The following is an 8,769-nucleotide window of genomic DNA, read 5'->3' as shown; positions in this document are numbered from 1 at the left end:
GTAGGGAAAATCCCATTCAGCAATTGTCTCGCTGGGTCTTAATCCTAACTACACATTAAAATGGCCTGATCTGGGCCAGTAGGTGGTGTTAAGGTTAAGACAGATGAATCCCAAATGGCCGATAGTGTGGTTCAAGTCCCGGCCCAGCAGCTTGAAAGTCACCCCCCAACATGAGTGTGTGTGCCCAAAATCCCAAGAGGAGAATGGAAAAGGGATTGCTGCTTGGTCATTCTTCCCCTGGGGTGTGATTTCTCACTTTCTCTCTTTCTGTATCTCTCTCTGGGAAGCACACATGTTCTGTAGAAAAGAAGAAGACAATGAAAAGAAAAAGAGAAGAAGAAGAAAAGAAAAAGAGAAGAAGAAAAGAAGAAGAGGAGAAGAAAAAAAGAAAGAAATAGAGAAAAATCACCTGGGGCAGGAAGGTAGCATGGTGGTTAAGGCACTGGACTCCCACGAGGTTGACTGCATTTTGAGTCTTGAATCTGGTGCTTGCTTTTTCATTCTCCCTCTCTTTCTCTCTCTCTGGTCAAATTGAATAATAATAATAAATAAGATTAAATAAATAATAGTATTTTTAAAAACAGAGAGAGTAAAATGAATACACTGTAAAATAGCACCTAGCTAAGGCTATATAGCTTACTGTGGCCATTAAATAGGTATTTTTAAATATATTTTTTAATTTTAAGAGAGATAGTTTTAGCTTTAATAAATCAAAATCAAAAAATGTTAAGAGAACTTTGCTTAAGACTTAAAGCCAGGAAGCAGGTTGGGATTCTATTCAAATAGTAGTTACTTGGCTCTGTTGACAATTCAAGAGAAGAAAAAAAATCCTTATCTCTGGACTACAAAGCATAGAAAGGAGCAGTCTGTTTAAGTCAAAAGCCATAAAATTTTATTTCATCAGCTCAGTCTCCTTTTTTTTTTGGACAGGTTTTTGCTATAGGGTGCATGCACTCGCCAGAAAGACAGAGAGACAGAGAGACAGAAAGTGAGAAATTACCCCCCAGGACTACAATCCCTTCTGCTCCATTCTCCTTTCGGGATCTTGGGCATGCACGCACATGTTCCCAGTGTGAGTTTAAGCCACTGGGTCCAGGACTCGAACCATGGTCAACTACGTGGGAGTCCAGCAACATAGCCATTACACCAACTGCTGGTCCCCACCAGTTCAGTCTCATGTACTTAATCTAACTTCTGTTGTGGTCCAAGCTTTCCATTTAAATTCTGGAAGAAAATATTCAACTCTGGACTTGTCCCTACCATTAAACTGGTCCTTTTGTTACATTTTTTTTTAAACTTACTTCTATGTGTCTGACTTTAGTTTTTCTGATAAAACACTCCCTTCAGAACTTCTTGGAGAACTGGTCTGGTGTTGGTAAATTCTTTCAGGTTTTGTTTATCTGAGAATGTTCTTGTCTTCTCTTCCCATATGAAGGATAATCTTGCCAGATATAGTATTTTTTGTTGAAATTGTTTTTCACTCAACACTTTGAATATATTTTTCCCATTCTTTCCTTGCTTGCATTGTTTCCGATGAGAGGTCCGCTGTTAGCCTGATGGGATATCCTTTGTAGGTAACTTGTTTTTTCTCTCTTGCCAATTTGAGTACCTTGTCTCTGTCTGTGGTTTTGGACAATCTGGCTATAATGTGTCTTGGAGAAGATCTACTTGGGTTGTTTCTATTCAGGGTCCTATGTATTTCTTGGGTCTGGATCTTCGAATGCCTCCTTAGATTTGAAAAGTTTTCTTTCAGAATTTCATGGAATAGATGATCAATGCCCTTATTAGTCTCTTCACCTTCTGGGATACCAATTATACAGATGTCTGGACATTTGATGGTATCTAGTATTTCTTGTATATTAGTCTCATGTTTTGGGACTATGTGCTCAGTCTTCGTGGTAGATTTTTTTAGGCCACATCTGTTTTCTACATCTAAGGTGTGATCTTCTGTCTGATCTAGTCTGCTTTTAATACTTTCAAGGGAGGTTTTGATTTGCTTTATTACAACCTTCATCTCTTTGATTCTTTTTTTTTTTTTGGAGAGATTTTTGCTATAGGGTGCATGTGCTCGCCAGACAGACAGAGACATAGAGACAGAAAGCGAGAAATCAACCCCCAGGGGGGATGGCCACGCCGCAATCCCTTCTTCTCCATTCTCCTCTCGGGATCTTGGGCACGCATGCACACGGGCCCGGCGTGAGTTTAAGCCACCAGGTCTGGGACTCGAACTACAGTCGACTACATGGGAGTCCAGCGACATAGCCATTACGCTAACTGCTGGTCCCTATTTCCACTTTTGATACAAAACTGCCAGAGTTTTAACATTTTCAGACAAAAGAACCTTAAAAAAAAAAAGAAAAAAAAGAATTGTTCTATTTAGCTTTATTTATTTATTTATTTTTATTTGACCAGAGAGGGACAGAGAGAGAGAGGGGAAGTGAGAAAGCAAGCCACTAGTTCTGAGACTTGAACAGTGCTTGGCCATATGGGAGTCCAGCGCCCTAACCACCATGCCATCTGCCGTCCCCGACAGAACCATTTGTTTGGTAATTTTATTAATTGCTAGTTGTATAATATTGTTATCATAAAATGTTACCTGTATTAATTTTACCTTTTGGAATTTATTGAAAACTTTGTGGCTGGAACTATGACCAATTATTGTGAAGTATCACAGGCTCTTGAAAAGAAGGCATATTCTTTGTTATCAGAGAACAGGGTGTCGCTTTATTATATATGTGCTAAGGCTTTCTATGGCCTTACTTACCTTTGTGTTTCAGTGTTGAGTTCAAGTATCCTTGGGCCAGCTGGTGGCGTGGTGGTGAAGTCATTGAATCCCACTTGACCAACTGTGTAGTTTGAGTCCTGGATCCAGTGGCTTGAAAAATGTGCTACACGTGTGTTTGTGCATGCCCAAAATCCCCAAAGGAGAAACAGGGGAGAAGGGCTTGCTGCGTGACTACCTCCCTTGGGGGTGTGCTTACTCTCTTCCCTCTCTGCCTCTTTCCAGCGAGTACACCTGCCCTATAGCAAATTAAAAAAAAAAAAAAGTATACTCTTATTTCTTCCACAGGCAAAAGAGACAGAGACAGAGAGTAACGATGCCACCAATAAGGTCTTGACACTGAGATCCACTCTCAGCCTTCAGCCAGCCCTGGATCATGGATGTGTGCTCCATGTACTCAGGAAGGTTTCTAGACTTCAAATGGCAATTTTGCCACGTGGGATTTTCTCCCAGAGGACGGCATTTTATCGCTGTACCACCGTCTGCCCACTGGTTTACAACCTTTCAGATTCGGTTTGTTTCAGGGTGTCTTCCACATACAGCACAGAATGTGTTTTGCTTTTGTGGAAAAAATTACTGTCTTTTAAAAGTTGGTTGGAAGATAGGTCATAATATGGACAAGCCTTAATAACATTGCTGAGTGAAAGAAGCCAGACACTAATAGCCACATATTGTGATTTCACTTCCATGAAACTTCTAAAATAGCAAATTCACAGAGACAGAAACGGGCTACTGGTTGCCTCAGGCTGAGAGTGCATTAGGAAGAGGGGGAGTGACTACTAACGGGTACGGGGTTTCTTTTGGGGGGTGACAAAAATGTTCTAAAATTAGGTCATGGTGATGATGGTTACATAACTGAATACACACATACACACACACACACACACACACACACACACAAACCCACTGAATTGTCTAATTTAAATACATGGTTCTGTATGTGAATTGTATCTCCATAATACTTTTTTTAAAGTTTATATTTGGAGGAGAAGCCACGTGCTGCTGGTATTGCTGGGGTCAGTCAGGCTGCACTTGGCAACTCGGCACCTCGCTCTCTCAGCCCTACCACCACTTCTAGTACTGGCTAGGCCCTTGCTAGAAAATGATGGATTGTATATGTAAAAGTCTACCAGAACACTCCGCTCCTTGAGTCTCTGCTGTGAGAAATGGAAAACCTGGCCAATCTCCTCCAGGCTGGCCAGATTCCAAAACTCGGAAGACCCCGAATGCCTTGTCTTCTGTCACCTCGATTCCCACCAAGTGCAACAGTCTTTGTTGTGCTTTTGGACCTGCACCAATAGAACTGCATTTGTCTGTGCCTCTGAGACCCCCAGCACCCTTTCTTCTTCCTGGATCATTGTACTCCCAACCTGGGAGTCCTTATTCAGCCCCCACTGGGACAGGCTCTGACCCCCCAGGCCATATCCCAGAGCTTCTCAGGCCACATGGTACTTTCACAGATTCAGCTGCAACTGCTCTTGTAGGTCCATGGAGATCCACGTTTTTGAACCCTGGTATCAGGAACGAGAAAGCAATATCCTGCTCCTAATATGCCATATGCATCTCCAAGGCCGTATCCCACTCATCTTCCTCCCAAGGACTATGGTAGTACCACCCATTTCAATGGAACTCTATCCCATTTAGAGCGTGGGGACCCCAGCACCACACACTGTTCACGGAGGGTCATATCCCAATCAGGACTATAGCTTATTCACAACAATTATTTTCAAGGGCCTTTGATACCTCCCACCTAGGGGCCCCATTCTTACCACAGGCTTTTAGAGCTATGTGATTTCATTTTGCTAAAAACACAAATCAGGTGGAACTAAGAAAGAAAAGTTTACTAATCAAAGCTCAAGGATTAAAATAAACACTGGTTCAGGAACTCAATGTTATCAATGACTAGGTGACACTTTGCTTTTTAAAAAATGTATGTATATACACACAGACCTGAATGTAAATATAAAATGAACTGGTTTTACTATTCTTGGAGGGCATTCATGAAACAGTAATTCTTCCACCTTCCAGAATAGATATGTGCCTCATGAACTTGAATATATTAGGTTGTTGGAAAAGTCATTATATATTTTTTTCTGTTTTTCTGTGCAAAAATGTCGTGACTTTTCCGACAACCCAATATATTTGGACTAATCAGATAAAAAATGTAAGTCATCTAAATGTGGTATTTACTTGCCTTTCAGTATGTTGAGTATTTTAATTTACTATATTGGATAGCCCCTTTATAGGATTTGCTTATGAGTTTACTATCTTAAAATGTAAGGTGACACAGATTATTGTTAGAGTCTGCAACTTTATTGGCAAATTGTTTTGAGTATACTTCATAATCATTATTTCCCTGAATAAATGCACTTTTGGAAACAATCATGGTGCCATCATTTAAACAAATGACTGCTTTATGTGTAAGATAAATAATTGTGGTCCTATTGGAGTTTTATTTTGGAATATACTTTTAAAATGGTCAGTAACTACTGTCAATGTTGAGTTCATTAGCCAGTGTTCATTTTTTATTCCTGAGCTTTGATTAGTAAACATTTCTTACTTTTTGAGTTCTACCTGGCTTGTCTTTTTAGTGAAATGGGTCACAGAGTTCTAAAGCCCTATCACTTATGGAACCTAACATTAAAATAAAAATCTAGGGGTAGCAGGTGGCATGGTGGATGAGGCACTGGATTCCCACATGGCCAACCATGGTTTGAGTCCTGGACCTGGCAACTTGCTTTCTCACTTTCCCTCTCTCTCACTCTGTCCTTCTCTGGTCAAATAAAAATAAAATAAAATAAAAGTCAAATAAAATAATTCTTTTTTTTTTTTGGAGAGGTTTTTTTTTTTTTTTTTTTTTTTGCTATAGGGTGTGTGCACTCACCGGAAAGACAGAGAGAGACAGAGAGACAGAAAGCAAGAAATCAACCCCCCAGGGGGAATGGCTACACCGCAATCCCTTCTCCATTCTCCTCTCGGGATCTTGGGCATGCATGCATACGTACCCGGCGTGACTTTAAGCCACCAGGTCTGGGACTCAAACCATGGTTGACCACATGGGAATCCAGCAAGAAAGCCATTACACCGACTGCTGTTCCCAACTAAAATAATTCTTTAAAAATTAAAAAAAACAATCCAGGCCAACACATAGATAAGCCAGTTACCTTACACCGGGGTAAGTTGCCAAGTCTGCCTCTAGATGCAATATCTATGTAATGGTCATGTTTACTTAATGGCAACAAGTCAGCAACTGCTCTTCAGTGACAAGTGGTGGTGATCCCTTAATCCAGAAAAAGAAAAAAAAACATAAGAAAAAAAATCTCATGACTTTTTATAATAAACTTGTTTCAGTAATAAATGCACTTTTAAAAACATCAATTTCTGGGAGCCAGCAGGTAACATGATGGTTAAGGCACTGGATTCCCACATGGCTGACCAGGGTTCAAGTCTCTGACCTTGCAGCTTTCCTTCTTACTTTCCCTTTATCTCGCTCTGGTCAAATTAAAAAATAAGAAGAAGAAGGATAAATAAACTTAATAAATAATCCTTTAAAAATCAATTTCTTACAAGTAAATATGACTTTTAGTGCATATAAAGTTTTCTTTTGTATTGTTTCTTAAAGTTGTGACGTTTAGTTAATTTTTAATGACAAACTTTGTGTAATTGTCTATTCAAGTAAAAATGACTATAATGTGAATTACAACATGTTTGTGTTATGAACAGTAACATAAACAATCTGTTTGAGATGTTAGATTTTATCAACTACTATTGTTATTTGTAAACAAAGATAAATGTTGCTTTGAAAAATCATTATACTCACGCTGGGAGTGTGTGTGTGCATGCCCAAGATCCCAAGAGGAGAATGGAGGAGAAGGGATTGCAGCGTGGCATCCCCTCTGGGGGTGATTTCTCGCTTTCTGTCTCTCTGTCTCTCTGTGTCTTTCTGGCAAGTGCACACACCCTATAGGAAAAACCTCTCCAAAAAAAAAAAACATTATAATTGGGAATAGACTATGGATGTGATACTTAGTACATATTTTTTAAGTTTATTTCTATTTGCTTTTAGTTTGCTCACCAAAGAGATATAGAGAGAAAGGGACAGTGAGAAATAACTCCACAGAAGAGATGGCCACATTGCAATCTCTTCTCCTCCATTCTCCTCTTGGGATTCTGGGTACACACACATGTCTGGCATGTTTCCCAAGCTCCTGTGTCTGGGACTTGAACCATATAGTTGGCCATGTGGGATCCAGATGTCTTAATCTCCATGCTACTTGCTGGCCCTTAGGTTTATTTTTATTTCTTCCACAAGAAAGGCTCAGAGAAAGAGGCAGAGAGAGAGAGAGAGAGAGAGAAAGTGAGAGAGAGCAGCATCCTCAACAGAATCTTCCATGCCATGATCTACCCTACCTATCCTGAAGCGAGGGCATAAGTGTGTGTGTGCATGGCATGTGCAGGGAGACCTCTGGACATGAACCTGGGACCTTCATCTGGGTCTAGCATCACAAAGCACTGCTGTGCCATCACTGTCAGCCCAATACTTAATACTTTAAAGATAAATTTGTTTTTATGTACTAAAATTTTTTCAAATATATCTTCATAGCTAAGAGAAAAGTTGATAGGACCAGCAGACGGTGTAAAGGTTGTGTCGCTGGACTCCCTCATGGCCGACTGCAGTTCCAGTCCTGGACCCAATGGCTTGAAACTCATGGTAGGCGCATGTGTGTGCATGCCCAAACTCCTCACAGAAGAATTGAGCAGAAGTGATTGCAACATGGACATCTCCCCTGGGGGGGGTGGGGGCTGATTTCTTGCTCTCCTTCTCTGTTTGTCTCTCTGGCATACGCATTTGCCCTATAGCAAAATCTCTCTCTCTTTTTTTAAATCTTTCTTTTTGAAGAATTATTTATTTTATTTATTTATTATTATTATTTAAAGCAAGCTGCCAGGTCCACGACTTGAACGGCAGTCGGCCTGCAGGAGTCCAGAGCCTTAACCACAAAGCCACCTGCTGGCCCACAAAAATCTCTTAAAAATAAAAAATTGAGTTCCCCCTTTCTTTTTTCTTTCTCTTCCCTTCTCTCTCTCCTTTAAAATTTGCTATAAGGCAAGTGCACTTGCTAGAGACAGAGACACACACACACACGCACACACACACAGAGAGAGAGAGAGAGAGAGAGAGAGAAGGTGAGAAAGTACTTCCCAAGGGGGATGGCCACACTGTAATTTTTTTCTCTTCCATTCTCCTCTCAACTTTGGCATGCACGCACACATCCCCAGCATGATTTTCAAGCCACTGGGTCTGGAACTTGAACCACACAGTTGGCCACATAGGATAGAGCCTCCTTAGCTACCACATCAACAGCTGGCCACCCCCTTTCTTTCTGTTCGTTTACAATTGCATCCAGGGCCATTAAAAGAAGCAGGCAAGGTAGATATACTAGTTAGAGCTCTCCAGAGAAACAGAACTGAACTGACAAGAGTAAATATATACATTGGGACCAGCAGTTGGTGCAATGGCTATGTCACTGGACTCCCATGTAGTTGACCGCAGTTTGAGTCCTGGACCCAGTGACTTAAACTCACACTAGAAGCGTGTGCATGCATGCCCAAGATCCCAAGAAGAAACTGGAGGAGAAGGGACGGCGGCATGATCATCCCCCCTGAGGAGTGATCTCTTGCTTTCTGTCTCTCTCTCTGTCATTCTGGTGAGTGCACGCGCTCTATAGCAAAAACCTCTCCAAAAAAAAAAAAAGACTAAATATATACATATGAAAGGAGGAATTTTTATAGGAATTATTTTACACAATTAAAGATGGAAAAGCCCCACGATTGGCTGTCTGCAAGCTGGTAAAAGAGCAATTTAGGTCTAAAACTGAAGGGGACTCTTGGGAGACTACAGGCCTGAGAACCCTTAGGAAGCCACTGGTATGAGTATAGAGTCCAAAGGATAAATAACTTGGGGACTGTCTGGCTGGAGGGGTATG

Source organism: Tupaia chinensis, unplaced genomic scaffold (genome assembly GCF_000334495.1).
Source record: "Tupaia chinensis unplaced genomic scaffold, TupChi_1.0 Scaffold148234_1, whole genome shotgun sequence".
NCBI classification, from domain to species: Eukaryota; Metazoa; Chordata; class Mammalia; order Scandentia; family Tupaiidae; genus Tupaia; species Tupaia belangeri.
This window is presented reverse-complemented; position numbering follows the sequence as displayed.